This window comes from Dipodomys merriami, unplaced genomic scaffold (assembly GCF_024711535.1).
Source record: "Dipodomys merriami isolate MVZ:Mamm:240054 unplaced genomic scaffold, mDipMer1.0.p SCAF_1, whole genome shotgun sequence".
Classification (NCBI taxonomy): domain Eukaryota; kingdom Metazoa; phylum Chordata; class Mammalia; order Rodentia; family Heteromyidae; genus Dipodomys; species Dipodomys merriami.
In genome coordinates, this window is record NW_027202270.1 from 38,865,237 (window position 1) to 38,886,470 (window position 21,234).

General features: G+C 37.9%; 1 protein-coding gene across 10 annotated transcripts in view; it reads right to left on the reverse strand.

The window, feature by feature from the left end:
• Osbpl6 (oxysterol binding protein like 6) overlaps window positions 1-21,234 on the reverse strand; it is a 190,143-nt gene that overhangs the window by 98,975 nt on the left and 69,934 nt on the right. For 8 of the 10 annotated variants that reach the window (XM_070020210.1, XM_070020202.1, XM_070020192.1 and 5 more), the window contains exons 1-2: window positions 14,016-14,107; window positions 9,651-9,847 (exon numbers count right to left, since the gene is read on the reverse strand). The gene's annotated coding sequence lies outside the window, so the exon portion shown is untranslated. Of the gene's footprint in view, window positions 1-7,016; window positions 7,070-9,650; window positions 9,848-14,015; window positions 14,108-21,234 lie in introns of those variants that run through there. The other 2 variants (XM_070020162.1, XM_070020161.1) reach the window with 2 other exon arrangements.

A 21,234-nucleotide genomic window follows, 5' to 3' on the forward strand; every position in this document is an offset into this window, starting at 1 on the left:
TTCAATTGTTGCTCATCTGTTATTAAAGGAGGGAAGGAAGAGTGGCATAATTGTGAATTGACTGCCAGACTCCAACTTCTCCAGCTTTGTGAACCCATTTAACTGGAGGGTGCCTACATGTAGTGAAAAGCTGGAGCCACTTACATGAGTTCACCACCCAACTATGTTTATCTCTCTTAGGCTCAGACTTCTGATGTATTTATCCCTTTGAGAATTTGAAATCTCCATAAGTGTGCTACCAAAAGTCTGCCATACACCACTCTATATATCTTCTTACTTTCATACTAAAACAAAAAAACAAACAAAACCTCATGATGATGGGTGCTGGTGGCGCATGCCTGTAATCTTAAATACTCAGGAGGCTGAGATCTGAGGTTCAAAGCCAGACTGAGCAGAAAAGTCCATGAGACTCTTATCTCCAACTCCCCACTCATGGAAGCCAGAAGTGGGGGTATGGCTGAAGTGGGACAGGGCCAGCCTTGAGTGCAAAAAATAGCCAAATAAGAGTTCAAGCCCTAGTTCTGGCCCCCAAAACATCTCATAGCTTTTGAAACCCATCTCAAATCTTTTCCCAAGTATGAAACTGGAAGCAATTTACTTAATCTCTTTATATCAGTTTCCTCATCTATAAAATAGGAAAAACTCTGCTTCAGGGAGTTTTGAGAAATAAGTGAAACAATCTGTGAAAATGCTTATTACTACTCTGTACCCTCTTGTAAGTCCATCTTTCAAACTGTTCAGTGAGGGGCCCAGTCTCAAGGACATGGTGTGTATTTTTCTTCCCCGTCCCTTGCCCCTTCCTTTTCTTCTTCCTCTTCTTTCTCATCCTCTTATTCTCTTTGAATAGTCGTACAAAGGTATATACAGTCCCTCTTGATCAGAGTCACCACATCCACCACAATCTTTTTTTTTTTTTAGCACTGACTTCCTGTGTAAGCACTTAGGATATTGTCTTTAAAAAATCAAACTTTGAGACTGATCTAATCTATAATGTTATTTCATACAAATCTACTATGAGAATGTATGCTAATTTTCTATAGAAGCATAATGAGCACTGGAGTCGATACGCCATTTTTAAAAACCTACAAAAGTAGAAACAAATGTATACGTTTAAATATTGTTAAACAACTTTTGTCACATATTTTAATTAAAAATAAAGTCCATACATCAACACAAGTAAGGCAATTATTGCTGGACACTGATGGCTCTGCATGTCATCCTATCAGGAGGCTCAGATCTGAGGATTGCAATTTGAAAACAGAAGTGTGAGAAAAGTCTGTGAGATTCTTATCTCTAATTAACCAATGAAAAGCTGGAAGTGAGCTGTGGCTCACGTGGTAGAGCATCAGCCTTGAATGAAAAAGGCAAAGGAGAGTGTGAGGCCCTGAGTTCAAGACCCAGTAATGGTACACACATGCGCGTTCACACTCAGATAAGAGATTTATTAAATATCATACTTAAAAATGCTTGAGATATTGATATATCTCAAATTATACTTAGATCCAAATAGTGTCAGACCTGTAGTATATTACAATCCATAAAGAAATAAACTTTAAAAACTGGGCACCAGTGCCTCACACCTATAATCCTAGCTACTTAGGAAGCTGAGAATAGGAGGATCAATGGGTTCAAGGCCCAGGCAAGGCACAAAAATTATTGAGACTCCTTTATCAACCCATCTGGGTACAATTACCCACATATGTCATCCACACTAAACCAAAGGGTAAGATTACAATGATTTGTTGTTGGGGGATTTAATTTTTTGAGTTCCAGGTATATTTTAGATATGAGACGCTTGTCCATTGTTTAGCTAGTAAAGATCTTCTCCCAATCCATGGGCTTTCTATTGATCTTGCTAGCTATGTCCTTTGCCATGCAGAAGCTCTGCAATTTCATGCAATCCCATTTTGTCCAACCTTTCTTTGATTTGTTGTGTTTCTGGGTCTCTATTAAGAAAATTTTGGCCTGTGCCAAGGAGACCTAGGGTTTCTCCTATTCCATCCTGTAATGTTTTCAGAGTGTCTACTTTGACTCTGAGGTCTTTGATCCATTTGGAGTTGATTCTGGTGCAGGGTGATATATAAGGATTTAGCTTTAGTTTTCTACAAGTGATTAACCAATTTTGCCAGCACCATTTACTGAAGAGGCTGTCTTTCTTCCATTCTATTTTTCTAGCTCCCTTTTCGAAGATTAGATGGCTATATGTCTGTAGGTTCATTTCTGGGTTTTCAATTCTATTCCATTGGTCCTGAGGTCTGCTCTTGTGCCACTACAAAGCTGTCTTGATTACTATGGCTTTGTAGTAGAGTTTGAAATTTGGTATTGATATTCCTCCAGCACTGTTCTTTCTGTTAAGGATCGTTTTTGCTATTCAGGGTCTTTTATTGTTCCATATGAATTTTTGGATTCCCTCTTCTATTTCCTTGAAGAATGAGGTTGACTGTCCAATAAATAAGTGGGCTAAAGACTTAAAGAGAAACTTCTCTGAAGAGGAAAGAAGGATGGCCAATAGACACATGAAGAAATGCTCAACCTCTCTAGCCCATAAAAGAAATGCAAATCAAAACAACATTAAGATACTACCTCACCCCAGCTAGAATGGCTATAATCAAGAACTCTAATAACAACAGATGCTGGAGGGGATGTGGACAAAAGGGAACCCTACTGCATTGTTGGTGGGAATGTAAACTTGCTCAACCACTTTGGAAAGTAGTATGGAGGTTCCTCAAAAGACTCCACATAGAGCTCCCCTATAACCCAGCAATCCCACTTTTGGGCATTTACCCAAATGATCACAAACAAGACCATACTAGAGTTACCAGCACAACTATGTTTACTGAAGCATTATTTACCATAGCTAAGATATGGAACCAACCCAGATGCCTCTCAGTAGATGAATGGATCAAGAAAATGTGGTATATATACACAATGGAATTCTATGCCTCCATTAGAAAGAATGACATTGCCCCATTTGTTAGGAAATGGGAAGACCTGGAAAAAAATTATATTAAGTGAAGTAAACCAGGCCCAAAGAAATATAGGTCCCATGGTTTCCCTTATTTGCAATAACTATTATATGTCTGAGACAAGCAGAAAAGATCAGATAAGTTGATGTTAGGTGAAATGAACCCCAAGATAAGTATTCAAATGTTTTTTTCTTTCTTGCAATTGTTTCTAACATATTTATAAGATGATTTCTTTGTTGCTTTGTATGTCCCTCCCCCTCGGTATAACCCCTGCTTTCATTGTATTTGATGTTGGTATAATTTGTGGAAGGGAAGGGCAAAAACAAACCATTTAAATAGGAATACAGATGGACCCAGTGCAACAATGAGATGTACAAGTCGTAATGTTGACAAACTAACTTTACAACTTTGGCTGGGTAGGGCGGGGGCAGGGTAGGGATGGGAAGGGGAAACAAAGGAGGAGGCAATAATGCTTGATAGGAAATGTACTCATTATCTTGCTCATGTAACTGTAACACCTCTGTACAATTAAAAACTTAGTTAAAAAAAGATTGTGATGATTGTAGTTTGAGGCCAGCCCAGGCAGAGGAGTTATCAAAAAATCTTCTCAACCAATAGCTGAGTATAGTGGAATATGCCTGTGATCCTAGTCAATGATGGGAAGCCTAATGTAGACAAATTGTGGCTCAGGCACAAGACCTTCTCCTGAAAATAACCAATGACAAACAAGGTTGAGGCATGCCTCTATAGTAGTGCCATCACTATCTAGCAATGCTTACCAATGCTCAGAGAATAAAGCAATGCACTTACCCTATGTGTGAGATATTGTGTGACATACCTGAAATAAAAATTGAATCCAAAGTCTAGTTCATGATGTCAATGCACATATGGTGAATAATAATAATTCTATGTTTTTCTGAAATATAGCTTGAATAAAGTGCTCAAAAAGATAAAGTGCTCAAAAAGAACAAGAACTTCTTGCATAGTCATGTATCTGGAAGGTTTTTTCCTACCTTTTTCCTGTATTTTCCTATAATTTCTATCTGAAATCCATTTTTAGTTTCTTTTGGATATTTTGTTTTGTCCATGGATGTCCAATTGTTCAAGCATCAACTGTTGAAAAGACCATCTTCCTTTCACTGACTTGCTTTGGAACTTTTATCAAAAATTAGTTGAGCATTAAATAAAAAGGGACAAAGGAAAACAAATTCTATGTGAGTTTTGTTAGACTGTCAAAATTTAATTGTAACATGAAACCCTTGGGAAAAAAAACAGGATTTGTCTAGACCAAAAGCAAGCAATGGGACCAAGGTCTAGAATGAATGAGGTATTGCTCTCAAGCCCTGCCATTCTCCCTGCGGCCCATTCCCATGTTAGTATGGCTTCTTTGCAAATCTAAGCACCATTGTGGTTCTGTATCCATTTTGGCATATTTCTCTTTTAAAGGTTTTGTTGTGGCATAATTTTAGATTTGTGGGAGAATTTCACAGTTACAAAGCCAATTTCCCATATACCCATCACCTTATCCATGCTTCAGTTTTCACTGGCTTTCTAGAAGCTGTCAAAACAAGGGATTTTAATCTGAAGGTTACAATACTTAGAGTGCCAGTTGGACATAAAAGACATTTGGAAAAAGCTTCAAATGCCAAATCTGTAGTTATTGTTTAAGTGAACTCTAAAAGTACCTTCACATTTAGTATTTGGCATAAGAAAGTCCAGCTCTCAGCTCCATGTGTGTCATGTGAGTATCATGTGAGAATATGCACAGTATTCTATCACTGCCTACCGCAGAGTTTGCATTTCCTCCCCAGCGCTTCTTCCAATGTCAAATCATTTGTGCACTGGCTTTCTGTTTACCTCCAGGGTCCTCACTGTCTTATCGCTGCTCTCACCTATGTAACCCTAAACCAAGAATTGGTGGATACTGAGTACATAGCCTATGGTCTTTACTGGGAATATAAATGAATAAATGCATGCATGCATACTTATATAAAGGAGTAAACGCTATATATAGAAGGGATGATGTAAGAGACATAGTACCAACTTAGACTCTTAGTTCTAAAGTTTCAAAACTTTAAATATCTCAATCTACCAACAGCCATACACAGTTGAATTTGGGAGAGCTGGTACATTACTCTATCACCTTTATAGTCAGTTATTGAAACAATGTTTAGAATTGTTACTTTGAAAGCCAAATCTTTCAAAGATATGTGTTGTTGGTTCACTGTCCATAGTAGTTCCCTGCATTATTCATTTGATGGACAAAATCAATGAAGTAAAAATTTAAATTACCCTCAAAGTTGGGCTAATTTATATAGGGCTTATTCTTCTCTATATTAAAGACTATTTGAAGAAAATCACAAATATTAGACTTTAATGGTCTGGAATGAGATGCTATAAGAAGAAAGGCTAAAAGTTAAAAGGCTATAAGGGAATACATGGTGTCCTTCCCTCCCACTGGCCACCTCTGAGATTCAGGTTCAAGAAATTGTCTAGTTGGAGGGAAGAAGAAGGAATGGAGGAAGAGAAAGAAGAAGGGAGAGCAAAGATACCTATTCCACATCTTATACGAACAGTTATATTCTCCTACAGTCAAACAGTATAAAATGTTGTCCAGAAATCAAAGCACTTGATTACTTGATCCACCAAAAGAAAAGAAAGTCATTCAGGGTAAGTGCCCATAAAGTATCCATTTATCAAATGAAAAGTAAGGATTTAGATGCTGGGGTACATTCAGGCTGGGTGCTTGACTTGAAGCATTAATCTTTTTCTTTGTGGGCCTGCACCACAACAAAGGATGGACACTAAGAAATGCATTCGATGTGGTACAAACTGATCTACCATCCAGCAAGCACACAAATTCCACTGTCATTCCTGGAACAGCTCCTACCTATGATGTAGTGAGTTGCAAATACCTTAAATTACTTGGCAAACTACAGATTTAACAGGCTGACTCTCACCGCCAAGAAACACATCAATATTAATACCAAAAATGGAGTTAAAGGAAAATTCATCTTCTGACTTTATGCATAAATTTTGAAGGACTGAAAGATGGCAATATCACGCCTGTAATCCTAGCTATTCAGGAGGCTGAAATCTGAGGATGGTGGTTCAAAGCCAGCCCGGGCAGGAAAAGTCTGTGAAACTCTTATCTCCAATAAACCACCAGAAAATCAGAAGTGGCACTGTAGCTCAAGTGGTAGAGTGCTTGCCCTGAGCTGAAGAGCTGAGGGACAGCGCCCAGGCCCAGAGTTCAAACCCCACAACCAACAAAAAATAAAAAATTCTTCATTAACTCCATTCTTTATATAAAGATATAATAATAACGAATGGTTTCAGGCTAAAAATATTTATTTAAGTCTATTTTATATACTTGAAGGATAAAGTAATTTTATAAGGTTAATTTGAACTAAGGTTCTCAATTAAGAGAATACAAACATGAAAATAAATATATAATCAAGTAATATTAAGACTCCAAAAATCAATGTGGAAAAATCCACATGAATTCCTATCCTGTTTTTTTTTAAACGCCTAAATCAATGAAAATCCATGGGGATAAGCACCCCTAATGATCAACAGCAGTTCTTTGTTTTTTGTTTTTTTTGGGTCCGGTCATGGGGCCTGAACTCTGGGCCTGGGCGCTATTCCTCAGCTCTTAGCTCAAGGCTAGTGCTCTACCACTTGAGCCACAGCACCACTTCTGGCTTTTTTCTTTTTGCTTATGTGGTGCTGAGAAATCGAACCCAGGGCCTCAGGCATGCAAGGCAAGCGCTCTACCACTGAGCCACCTTCCCAGCCCCAACAGCAGTTCTTAAAACCCATTTCCTACTAAAAGAAACCAAGGATCCTAGAAATATTAAGTATGAACTACCTGAAAGAAGTGTAAGTCAATCTATTATCATATCATAAATGGGATCCAAGAGACTAATAAAACAAGCGTGCTTCTGGGATATTCTGTGTCTTGATCTGAAACTGGTTATATGAATGTGTTTAATATGTCAAAGTTCACTGTGATTACAGTATAATACATTCTCTTTACTATATACATACCCAAAAGCCATCTTAAAGTGGTTTTCCAAGGTCAAAGAAGGTTTTATCTAAGCCTAGAAACATTGACAAAAACTGAAATTAATTAAAACATAACAAATATTAAATTCCATGAAGTTTCAATGATAGACATGAAAAAAGGGAACTCTTCCTAAAGATGTAAAGAAACATCCTCAAGTAAATAACTTGAAAAAAAAAGTGTGTGTGGGGGGGGGGGAGGGAATATTCCAGATAAGAGACTCAATAACTGAGGAGATTAAGAGTTTGAGCAAATCCTGGGCTACATAATGAGAGCCTGTCTCAAACAAGCAAATGACTCTGAGGCCTAAACTGTTAAAGAAATAGGCACTCTCAGTGAGAGTCTAAATGGGTTGTTTGGAACTTCGGTAAATCATGTGTTTTAGTCGAACACATACACACACACACACAGAGTAAAAGAATGAAGTAAATCATGTGTTTTAGTCGAACACACACACACACACAGAGTAAAAGAATGAAGTAAATAGCCACGTGTTTTGTGGTGAGCATGTGAGTTTCCTACATTTAAGTTTAGCTAATACACATAGAGAAGTGCTGTGTCCATGAGGATGCGGAGATTTGAAATTCTTCCATGTTAAAGTACATTACTCACATATAAAAATTTGGTTGATAACAAATTATCAAGCACATTACCAAATACATTTCAATTCAAAAGATAGAGTGATAGAAAACAGAGAAAGAATTGTAGTGAAAACCCACTGTGAAGTTTTATTGAAGGTTCATCTAAATCTGAGGAAAGTTCTGTACATGGGACAGTGAGGGGCTAGAAAATGGACTTTAAATATCTACAGCGTGCACTCCAAAAGAAGTCAATCTGATGATAATCAGTTTTACCTCCCCCAAACCAAAACAGCCAATTGGGTTACTACCCCTCAGGTAGATGTTGTGATGATAATGGGCCTAAGAACTATCCCTAAGCTTTTTCACTCAAGTCTAGCCACTTGAGTCACAGCTCAGTTAATTGGAGATAGGAGTCTCACTGACTTTCCTGCCTGGACTGGCTTTGAATGTGATCCTTAGATCTCAGCCTCCTAAGTAGCTAGGATCACAAGCATGTGCCACCAGTGCACAGCTCAGTACTTTTCTTTGTGTACACATGTGCATATAGTTTGTTGGTTGTAAGCAGGCCTGCTCTTGTGCCAGTACCAATTACAAGGTGAACATCCTTTTTAAAAAAAATATCTTTTTTTTAAAAAAAATCTTTTTTTTGTTAATTGAAAAGGTAGTGAGCTGGGGCGTTACAGTAATATAGGTAAGGCAATACTACATTTGTTTTTATTCACTGTTACCCCATCCTTCTTTATCTTCTACCTACCTCTCCCTACCCCCCTCCCAAGTTGTAATGTTCATATCCATCATAGTGTCAAGTGAGTATCAACGTTGCTGTGGTTCATCAATTGTTCTGCTGAAAAAAGAATGAACTATATACAAGGTCTATTGAGAACCTCTTGTTTCAATACTGCACCTCAAACTCTATTACAAAGCCATACTACTCAAACATCTTGGTACTGGCACAAGAGCAGGCCTGCTCACAACCAAGAAACTATATACATATGTGTACACAAAGAAAAGCACCGAGTTGGGCACTGGTGGCACATGCTTGATCCTAGCTACTTAGGAGGCTGAGATCTAAGGATCACATTCGAATCCAGTCCAGGCAGGAAAGTCTGTGAGACTCCTATCTCCAATTAACTGAGCTGTGACTCAAGTGGCTAGACTTGAGTGAAAAAGCTTAGGGATAGTTCTTAGGCCCTTAGTTCAAGCCACAGTACAGGCACCAAACGAGAAATACATTAAAACAATTTAAAAAGGTGTAAAGTTTTGGATAACTAGGAGGAGTGTGAAGCTGTGAAGACCAAACAGAATAACAGGTACACCATAGTACCGCCAGTACTACACATTTCAGTTGCATAGGCAAAGAGAATATTGATTTATTATAATTGATTATAAAGCCAAATGCATTTTCAAAGTATGTTTTTATGCCTGCTCATGTGGGGGACATATGTATAAAGAAACAAAGTAAAACCAGTTAGCCATTTTTAGGTTTAGGTTTTTGTTACTCAAAACAGGAAGTGTAAAGCTTTATTTTCATATACCACTAGACTGCAGACATGTAATTTTAAAAAGTTAGATATTCTAATTCCTATACTTAAAAAACACAAGAGAACTTTTTTTTTTTTTTTTTTGTCGGTTGTGGGCCTTGAACTCTGGGTGCCGTCCCTGGGCTTTTCAGCTCAAGGCTAGTGATCTACCACTTGAGCCACAGCACCACTTCTGGTTTTCTGGTGGTTAACTGGAGATAAGAGTCTCATGGACTTTCCTGCCCCGGCTGGCTTTGAAATGTGATCCTCAGACTTCAGCCTCCTGAGTAGTGAGTATTATAGGCATAAGCCACCAGCGCCTGGCAAGTGAACTTTTTACTGGAAAACTAACAAGCAACCTGGATTATGGTACATTCTTTTAATATCTGGTACACAAATAGAAGATAGAAGCATACCTTCCCGTGACCTGTTAATATGTCACTAATCTTCTGCTATCATTGGGCACTGCCTAATCTAATTCTGCTTTTGATTGTAAGCTTGTGATGTTCAAACTCACCTTGTACCTCAGAGTCAAAGTCTTTTGTGTTAGCTGTCAGGTCAGAGCTGTTTTATACTGGTTTACGCTCAGGTGTCTGCAGTTTTTCTCCTTGGGACAGTCTACCTGGTCTGCTGCCGCTGCTAGGCAATCTGGGTAAATTACACAATAGCTCATTAACTTCTTTCTTTTGCTGTTTTCCCAGAAAGATGCAAAACCTGAAAATAAAAGAGAGATTACAGTCATATAATACAACTCCATAGAACTGTCCATGGCCAAACAAATTCTTGCCAATCCAGTTTTGGAAGAGAAAGCTCATGCCGGAAGGTGGCTCAGCTGTTTATTTCGTTGGCTCAATCTTATATAACTGTAAAGAGGGGACCACTGAATTCTTCAGTAGTCCAGTACCACTACTGATTATTTTATCAAGAGTCTGGAATGAGAAACTTTCAAATGATACAGCAAATATTTTCCAAGGGAGGTCAAAAAACATTTTCTAGCACTAAGTTTAGCCCTCCAGTGAAATGTAAATCTCAAACAGGGCTTTTAGTAGCAGTACGCAAGAAGTGATCTCATCATGTGTGCACATTTTGTGTCACATAAATATGTTATTCTGACTGCTCTGCAGACTATTATAGGCTTTTTTCTACAAGAGTAGAAGTGTTACAAACTCCTAGAGAAAACTCCTTAGCCCAGAAAACTGGCTGTTTTCAATGTGACATTATTTCTTAGAAATCAAAGTAATAATACAAGAAAATAAGCATGTGCACTTAAGAAAAAAAAAAAAACATAAGAAATTACCCAAACTAGAGGCAATATTAGCTTCTAGTTTAGTTCTACAACTCAAGCAATTTATCAAGCTCACTCATTCACAAGGTAACTTTAAAAATTACTCTCACATTTGATGTTTTTTTCAGATGACCCCCTACCCCAGCACACACTGGGAAAGATTAGGCCTTACTGAAATAGCAAAATGTGTGTGTTCCTAGCACTCTGAGCCTCGACTGCTCTTTCCACTAAAAAGTATTTCTTCCAGGCCCATTAACATATTAAACTTAAAAAATTCTATTGGCATGAGATAATCCCATGCATTTTTGGTTACTCTCTTTATTACTTTAAATATTTGTACAAAAGGTTACAATTCAACACACCAAATTATGTGTACACAGAAGTTAATAAAGTTGAATTGGTAATTATGGTGATGGCACAGAATAACTAAAGTTAGTTTCCATCAAGATTATTTGTAATTTTTGTGCTGTTCCTGGGGCTTGAACTCAGAGCTTGGGCACTGTTTTTAAGGTTTACACTCTATCACCTGAGCCAAAGTTCCACTTCCAGCTTTTTTGGTGATTAATTGGAAATCAGAGTCTCCTGGATGGCTTTGAACCACAATTCTTAGACTTCAACCTCCTAAGTAGCTAGGATTACAGGTGTGAGCCACCTATGTCTGGCAAAGATTATTTTTGTAAGCTCAGTATTATATCTTTTTATTCTTTGTACACGATTCAATCTATGACTTTTAATCTCATATAATTAAAAACAAAAGGAACTAATTGTCTCCTAACCACCTCTCATGCTCCTCAGAGGAGAGAGCACTGAAGAAAAGGAAAAAGTGTGGCTAGAGTCCCTAATCTGAACTGCAGTTCTTTTTGCACATTTCCACCCCCTTTCCTTTATGTGAGTCATTCTCTACAACTTCCTACCACTGAAAACAAGAAGTAGAAACGTAAAGGAGAATAGAGAATCATGGGAGGCCACTAGGGTTCCCTCTCCTCCCTTCTACTCTTCATACTAGAAGCCCAGGGGAAGAGAAGGCTGCCCACACCTGAGGAATGTTCCTTGTCCACATCCTACCCATCACACATACTTTGTGTCTTCATAGACCATGTAAGTCAGACCTGTGCCCAAGAAGCACTTTTCCACTTCCCTTTTCTCAATCTTATTTCATTAGAAAACTACACAAAGTAAAACATGGTGGTGCACATACTTGTAATCCCAATACTCAGGAGGCAGAGGCTGAAGATGGGAGTTCAAGACCAGCCCAGGTGACATAGCAAGACTCTGTCTCAAAAAAGAAGGAACTAGACAGGGCCCTTGTTTTATCTTACACACAAACTGCAGTCAAGGCAGAAGTCCAAAGGTGATCAGCTTATAAAGTTCAAGCCAGATTACTCTTTGTGACAACACGTGTTGAAGATTAATTCTGAAAGCTCAAGTTAAGAAATGAATTTACAGAAGAGAAGAGGTTGTTTTGTTCTTACAGTATGAACAATGCTGATGCTGTTTTTTTTAACAGTATATCTGGTTTTGATCATGACACACTGACAAAAGAAACTACAATCTGATTTCACTCTACCCTCTGAAAAGCAAAAAAGATGGGGGGGCTCATTTAAGACAACAATAAACTAGAAGCTGAAAAGGCAGAAAAGATTGATTTCAATAGTCTCCCACACCAAACAACACTCAAGCAGGAATCTCTGGAAAGTTTCAATAAGTAGAGTTTAGTGACTTGGCAATGGTTCCTCTAAAATGTCTCATTCAGGAAGCAAATGATCCATTATCACTGCAATAGAATTTTCCCTCTAAGTCCTATGACTAATCCTCCCACAGCTTGAATTTTGCCCACCATACAGCATGTTCTTATTTTGTATATTCTCCCCATGTTCCCCTCCTCTCCTATTCCAGCCCATCAGACACTGGGATGAATTCTATCCCAGGCTGTGCCTCATCGTTATTAACTAAATGCATAGAATGCAAAATAAAGACAAGACAAAGCCAGCTCTACTGCTCTATAAAATGAAGTCTCTTAAAACAATAAAGACAACTAAAATAACCAAAGAGAATTTGCACAAAGTTAGTCATCTACTTAGCAAAGCCTATTTCACAATAAAAAAACAAGAAAGGAAAACATGCCAAACTGTTCTCTGTGTGTGTGTTTGTATACAATGATTTTATTTCCATTCAGAAGGAATGATCTCAATGCTTTAGGCTACAATTAAATATCTTGTCATGCTTTTTTAGTGAACAGTAGTCCAAGACACAACTTTTTCACTATTATGCTCATTTTGCATATTGTTACACTAAAAATTATAGGATGAACAAAATCACTGTGTTCTTTCATTGGTAACAGTGGTTTTTGTTAGGTTTATTTTTTTTATGATAATGGAGTTTAATTTTGGGGCCTTAAACTTGCCAGGCAAGTAAGTGCTACCACTAGAACCATGCCTTCAGCCCTTTCTGTTTTAGTTTATTGTTCAGGTAAGATCTTCTATTTTGCAAAGGGTCAGCCTCAGACTGTGATCCTCCTAGTTCTGTCTTCCAAGTAGTTTTGTTTTTTATTTGTTCACTCACACACACACACACACACACACACACACACACACACACACACACACACACACACACACACACATACACACACACACACATTTTTTTGCCTCAAACTACAATCTTCCTGTCTCCGCCTCTCACTTACCTGGGATTACATGACTGTACCACTATGCCCAGACTAGCAGCAGTATCTTGACCAGAAATTTATTACTCCCTATCCTGTGAGAATCCTAAGTATGCTGAGGATTTCTTCTACACTGTCTCTAAATCCTTAGAGGATATATTTTAGTGCTACAGCACAGTAAATTTTATGGAAGCAGGCTGTATTGGCATAATTGTCTGAAGATAACAAATGCAAGCTCCAGTCAGGGCTACCTAACAATTGCTGTGACTTTCTTGAAATCTAACTGATCTTATCAGAAAAGTTAAGATTCACCATCTAAAATAACACATCAAAGTTTTCATATCTGCCATTAAATGCTACTTGATTGATACAAATGCATAATTATTACAATAAACATCAAAAGCTCAGAATAAAGCAGACCTTTAAGTGTAATAAAGCTTCTTCCATTAGCCACAGATAAAAGGGTAAAAAAAAACAGTGAATAGTATTTTTAAGTTACAAAACTAGGAAATATGCTGTGGATATCCCCAGCATGAAATATGAGTTCTAGCTTAGAATTTGTAGCTTAGTAAGAAAGTAGATCAGAAGTTGTTCACAAAGTAGGCAGAGTGAGAAAGGTATGAATATCAAGAGCTGGGAAAGGATAGTCTGTAGGTATACTACTCAGCACTTAAAGTACAAAAAAAGGTGGGGATGATGAAGGAGATTCCACAGAGGTATTTTGGAACTATAGAATGTCTTAAGTGCATTTCGCCATGTGAGCTTTTCAGAACAGGTGTCCCATGATCACACATTAGGGAGGCAGAGAACCAACTGCAGAGTAAAGGAGGGAATTAACAAGAGACAGCTTCTAAAGACCACATAAGAAGCCTGAGGGGAGGGGGTAGCTACCTGGGAACTTGGGCATCTGGAGGGAGAAAGGAAGAACTTACATTTGACAGGTAGATTGGAGCTGTACAGCCTCACTGATTTCTTCTCTTGTCAAAATAATCAGTGGATAATGGAACACATTCTTCTTTATTTTCTGAAACATGATCCGGGGAAAATAAGAGAGAATTGTCCCTCAGTATCTATTTTATTTATTTATTCCAGACACACACCCTCCAATACCAAACTCCAAAAGTGCTCAAGTCCCTCCTATAAATTAACATAGTAATTACATATAATCTAGGTACTCCCTCTCATATAGTTTCAATTATGTCTAGATGATTTTTAATACTCAATACAATGAAAAGACTATGCGAATAACATACTGAATTATTTATGGAATGATGACAAGAAAAAAAATCTTTCAGTTTGTTTTTTTCTCCCACTCCTTGGCTGGTTGAATCTGCAGATCTGGAATTCAAGGACAAATCCAGGTGGGCTGACTATAGAAACCACACTAGTATACTTAAAATAACTTACTGAACACAAAACATATGTTTTTCAAGCTGTTATATTTCCACAATCTAGCCAATTTTCTCAGATTTTTTTGTTTGCATCTAACTTAGCTCGAGCTGATGCATATTCTCTGATGGTGGGAAAATATTTCTCCAAAGGCCAAGCACAGGAAAGACCTGGCAACTACTAAGCATTACAATGATTTTTTTCTTCTTTTCACATTACTCTTCAAAACATTCACATAACTGATTCTGCAGGTAAGAATTCTGCTGATAGACTACTTAAACGAGCCTACAGTTTCATAATTTCATCATTCTCTTTGCAACTCTTAGATCCCAAGAAGCAGCATTACCAAAGCTATTCTTAGTTCTATTTCTTAGTTGAATGAAATAAAAACAGAGAACCCTATTAACTCTAAAACACTAAACATACTTAGGATATAGCCTAATCTTCTAAAAGTAGTAAACTCCAGTGCTACTCAGCAAAAAAAAAAAAATCTCTGTAAAGTTCCAAACAGTAAATATTTTAGGTTGTGTTTCATGTAACTATGCAACTTTGCTTTTGTAGAGACAGCAGCCACAGATACCAAGTAACTGTAAAAGCATGGCTGGCAGGGTGCCATTTAACTTTTGTTTACAAAATGTGGCTCAACCAAATGGGCATGGTGGTATATACTTGTAATCCCAGTGGCTCAGGAGGCTGAGACAGGAGAAGCACATAAGTTTGAGGTCTACCTGGGCTACACAGTGTCTCAGAATATGTGGATAAACTGTAGTTTGCTGATCCCACCATCTAGTAGATAGCTTGGGCAACTTGGAGGTGATTTTCATTGTTCTTTACCCCACCTCTCTAAGTGAAAAAAATGCAAAGGAGGGGCTGGGAAGGTAGCTCCGTGGTAGAATGCCTGCCTTGCATGCATGAGGCCCTGGGGTCGATTTCTCAGCACCACAAAAGCAGAAAAAGCCGGGAGTGGTGCTGTGGCTCAAGTGGTTGAGTGCTAGCCTTAAGCTGAAGAGCTGAGGGACAGCACCTTGTCCCAGAATTCAGGTTCATCACTGACCAAAAAAAAAAAGGTGATGCTAAGTGAAATGAACCCCAAGATAGGGCCATAACTCGTTTTTAAAAAATGCAACTGAGAAAAAAATGGGCTCTAAAGAAAATTTCTATTGCTAGTGAAGTGATAAAGGCACAAACAAAATGAAAATGCTCTAAAGAAGTGACTTAGTGTGCAAGGAGAATAGAGAATGCAGTATTTGGTGTCTAAGATAATCATGGAGTGAAGTAGCATATATTCTATGTGAAAGCATTAAAAAGTGACTCAGGAAACCAATTCAGGAAGCATTTTAATGAATGCGCAAATGTTCACTAGTTGGGACAATACTCTGGGAAAGCTTAACCTATTACATAAAATGTTTAAGAAATGGATGAACTGTAACTGAATATTTGTGCAAGAGAGAGCCAGGGAATTTCAAAATTTATGAAAGACTCAGATCCTATTTCCTTCATAAATTCTAAAGAACATCCTGTATTTACTTAGTATAGCAGAGGAAAAAGTCAGGAATAGGATCATCAAAGCTATATTTAAATAGAGTTGTGACTTAAACAGTATCTTAACTAAATCTTCATAATGATGCTGCACCTGATTTATTACTGCAGATGACTGACTAGCACAGTGACCTCTCTGTGTGTCAGGTTCCTCATCCATACAATGTAGCTTTAGGCTGGACACTAGTGACTTACACCTGTAATCCTTGCTACTTAGGAGGCTGAGATCTGGGAATCAAGTTAAAAGCCAGCCCAAGCAAACAAATCCATGAGACTCTTGTCTCCAATTTACCAGCAAAAAGCCAGAAGTGAAGATGTGCCTCCAGTGGTAGAGCATGAAAAAGCCACACGAGAGCATGAGGCCTTGAATTCCACCCCTAGTACCAACACACACAGTGTTTCCTTCATGGAGTTGTTTGAGGATTAATGTGTTAAATGAGTTCAGGATGGTCAGGCATACCAGAGTAATGCTAGGATGTTGCTATTTGAGACTCTTCTCCCCAAATCGAATTTATCAGTCCTCTTCCTTTGCCTATTTCTTCTTCTTCTTGGCCCCTTGTCAGAGGCCTTGTCTTACATACAGGTTATCAACCTACCATTTGCAGAAGACAATGGAATCACTCCATCTTTACCAGGCTGCATTTCCAACCATGGCCATGGGCAAAATGAAGCCCATTTTCTTTTTATCATCATAATTTCCTCTTTTGTACTTCCTAATGAATGATATCACCAACCTTGCATCAAACTGAAAACTACTGCTCCTTTTTCACAATTTCCTCTTTCCCTATCATTCTCTCCTCCAACATGCCATCAAGCTTCAGGTAACTGAGTGATTTAGCTAGAGAATCCAACTATAAAAGCCTCTCTTCACTAAGATTTCTATCAAATGAAAAGTGTTTTATCTGATAAAAATCTTCTAAAACCCTTGAATAGCTGAAAATGTCAACTCAGAATATTCCCAAGGCACACCACAGGTACCCTCACACAAATCCTTCAAATAGAGAAAAGCCAGGCTGCTCTTCCTAGGCAGTAAATCAGTACCCTCCTTATTGCTGACAATGTGCCCAATCCAAAGGAAAAACACTGAGAAGGACTAGGAAGAAAGATTTCAGCCAACCCTCACTACCTCAGCATTCAAACTGCATGGTATTCTGTTTGCCAAAGAAATGCAATTGTAGGCAATAGCATCAGCGTCATCACCTGGCTAAAGCAATGCCTGTCAAATGTAGAGCCTAACATCGTCAAAACAAGTGTGCACTATACAATGTAACTGATTTTCCTGACTGGTAAGGTCACATGTACTTGGGGTGACCTCTGTTGAGAATTTTTGGCCTAAAAATCTAATTCTGACTCATATCTTAAATGCTGCAGTTGTATCAACAGAATGTTTCATTCCCCAACATATTGCCAAAAAGATCACTTTGTTCTTTATTAATGGTATCGTAATCAGACTTCAGCTTAAATGCCTAAGATAATCATGAAACTAGGAAAACAGGAAAATCCCAGTTTCTTGTCCTAACATTTTAGGGCCTCCATTATATAACCCTAACTCCAGCCGGTTTTCCAACTTTATTTTCCATGATACCCTTGAAATCTTTAATCAAATGGAGCTTCTTACAATTCTATTCTATATGTCTCCTCTCATCCCCAAAGTCTAAATCTCTCCTATCCTTCTGACTTTCCCATTTCTTTTGTCTAACCTGATCAAATTTGACACGTTTTCTCCTTCCAAGACTGGATGCCCTTTGAGGGCAGTGTCCACATCTGCTCCATCTTGTAACAGTACCTGCTCTATAGACACATAACAGGTGCTCATATGTGACTACTGAAATACGCAAGAAAAAATGCCAAAGTACGCTAAGATCCATTGTGACTAATCATTTATATCAAGGGACAAGTATGTATATGTACTCAGATGAACTTTGTTGAACAAAGACTTTCACTCAAAAATATTCACAACAAGACTTATCTTCTCATGAAACACTACTGTCAGGGCAAATAAGTCTATTTTTATATTTGCCAACAATGATTTGCCAACAACCATTAGCAGTGATACATTAAAAGCCTCCCTCCTATTAATGTAACTGATATACTTCCAAGTCAGATAAATCATAAGACACTTGGTCCTGTCTTCCTATTAGTATAGACTCAAACCACTGCTTGCCTCTGGGCTCTGGATAAAGGGTTCTCAAGATCTGCATATTAGTCATAATTTCATTATCTGTGTCTATCATACCTTAAACTTCAAGTAGCAAAAATGGAAATATCAGAGAATCTGATATATTACAGATCTCCCAAATGCTAAGACAAAGAAAGATCAAAAAGTCTCTACACTTTGGCAATGATACTACTGGGGCTGAAATCCACCTTGGTGCTAACTGAAGTACTTGCTGGATCATAAAGCAGAAGCTGCCTTCACTGTTACATGAAGATCCAGAGCAACATATATCAATAGGCTCTGGGAAGACCACTGTCCCACTGCCCACTTTCTTGGCTCTGTGTTCATACATAACATTTCACTGCCTACTCCATTCACAGACACTACATAATGAATTTAATATGCATTCTCACACACTGAAAGTTTTTCTGAGCTCCAAATCATCCCAGAACAGACAACCTAAGTCCTAAATCCAAGTGAAAGAACTGACCCTTACAGGGATGTGTTAAGGTAAATTGTACAAATGGGAAGTTTCTGGTGGATGATCTACCTGGCTTGGCTTTCATGTCAATGGCATCTGGAACATTCCATCTCTGGTATCAAGTTCCTTTTATCTCTTAGATTATTGGAACAGCAACTGAATCCTTGGCTAGGTGGCAGGAGACTCTACTTTCAGTGAGTCTTTAAAACAACTACTGGATATATATTCTTTAAAGTATAAACATGCTTATCGCAAATTTATATTAAAAAGTTGAAAATCAGGCTAACAATGCTAGTTGTACCACCATAAACTCTACAAATTATACAAGAGAACCCTAAGAAATATAAAATTTATATAATCTGTGTCAGCTGTCATATATTTCTTCATTGAAAAGTCCTGGCCAAATTCCTCTTCCAGTTTACCTTCTAGGTTATTAGGCAGAATTATTGCAAACTTCCCCATTTCTTAGGCTTACTGTTTCTCTCTTCATCTAGATTTCCATTTGGCATCCTCAATGTCTGACTTATTTGCTTATTAGATTAGCAAAAAAAGTAAAAGCAAATCAGGCATATCATCATTTCTACAAATAAAGCTTCCTGAATTTAAATGTGAAATACTGGCCATAAAAGTGGAATGAATGTTATGATGCTGAGACAGTGAACAATGCTATTCATAGTTCAAGGTTGTTCTTCTAGAAATTTGATATCATAAGCTTCTGAGAAAAGTAGGATGGGGCAAACAAGGCAGCCTATGTTATCACATAACAGTGACTTCCTGGAAATTGTAAGCTTTTCTTGAGCCTAAGTAGAAATCTGCAGTACTATAGATTGAGTTCCTGAACCCTGGAGGTAAACAGCTATGGTTCAAATCCCATTATTGAAGCTTTCCAGATATTAGGTCCAGGGCTTCATAGGATCCTTCCATTCCTTCAAGTGAAAAATGGAGATTTAATAATAATAAAACCTAGTTCACACTGCTTTAGAGATTATGGTCAAGGATGGATGTCATATGATGGTGGTTCCATGGGGCAGTGACACATAATGAACAAAAGCCACAAGAAGCAGTAAGGGTCAGTTCAAAAAGGATTTCCTCAGTGAAAGCATGAGCTGGAGACCGGAGGCCACTAGGACATAGATGAGAAGAACTGAGATGAATGCAAACTTCAAGATGATAGAGGACAAAAAGTGGACAGATATGTCCGTTTGTTGCTGTCTCTGAGCCAGTATACTAATTAAGGTGTGGATTTATCTCATAGTCCTATGAGCCCTTATGGACCTATGTATGAGGTCTAATAAGTGTACTTATTAAAAAGGAATGAACAGAGTATTGTAAAAATTATGGATTATTTAATACCAGAAAACTGAAAAAGAGTGAACGACTAATATGGGTAACACAAGCAGTACTGTGTATGACTCTCAATATCAAGAGACTGTTGTATAATTATGTAAAGTTCTAAAAATGAATGAGTGCTGACAGCCAACAGAACAGCTGTTTCTGTTGGGGAATTTCAGCTAGGAGGAGCACAAGAGAACCTTCCACTGTGTTAGAAATAACTTAGATCTTCATCTGGAGGTAGTTCTCTGTGTTGACACAAATAGTAAAAATTAAATTTGTACTTTGTTTTCATTAAATTATTTCTTTTAGACAATTGAAACAAGTTAAAACCATTATATTTACTTTAAAACCTTCAGTTTCCCTAACCTTGGGTCCTCCTTCCTTCCTTCCCTTCATCCTTCCCTCCCTCCCCCTCTCCCTTCCTTTCCTCCTTTCTTCCCTCTCTCTCTCTATCTCACTCCCTTCCCTTCTTTCTTCCCCCTGTTTCCTTCCCTTCTCTCCTTTCCTTCTTCCTCCCTTTTCTTATTTTTTTCTAACATGTACTCAATGCATACCACTATGTTAAGCACTGAGAGAATATTGCACAATCCTTGTCCTTTAGGGGTTTGGATGCTGGTAGAGAAAGATCACAGTGCATGTTTTGAACTCTTCTATACCCTTACATGCCCAGCACAGTGTCCTATAGTATACAGCAAACACTCACAATTTTGTTTACTTAACCTATCTTGTCTCAGTACTTTTCCTGGCCAATAGTCTTCTCCAAGGCATCATTTTTCTCTGCTCCCTATGAATCCTACAGATACACAAATTACATACAAAGATATTACATGACTTATACTTAAAAATACTATATTAAGTAATAGAGTACAGAAGCCGGCTTACATTATGCCAAGATTTCTTTCATTAACCATTTTATCCAATAGTAAGGCTTAAAAATAGGAAAGATGTGAAGTAGAGAAAAGCATATATAGCTTGTCTTTGGAGAGAAAATGCTAAGCCTTGCTTTTCTAACTTACAATGTAGGGGAAAAAAAAAACAAAAGCAGCCAAGCTCATATCCTAGAAGGGCTTACATACTGGAGAATAAGATGGAGCACGCCATGCATCTCCATCTCCCAGGAACCATTTTTAAGTAAGGTTTTTCAAAGGTCCACTAACTGAGTAAAGATCGAAATGCCTGAGCCTCACTATCAAATGTATTTAACAACATCTACAATTGTTCTTACACACAGAGGCAATACCTGAGAACT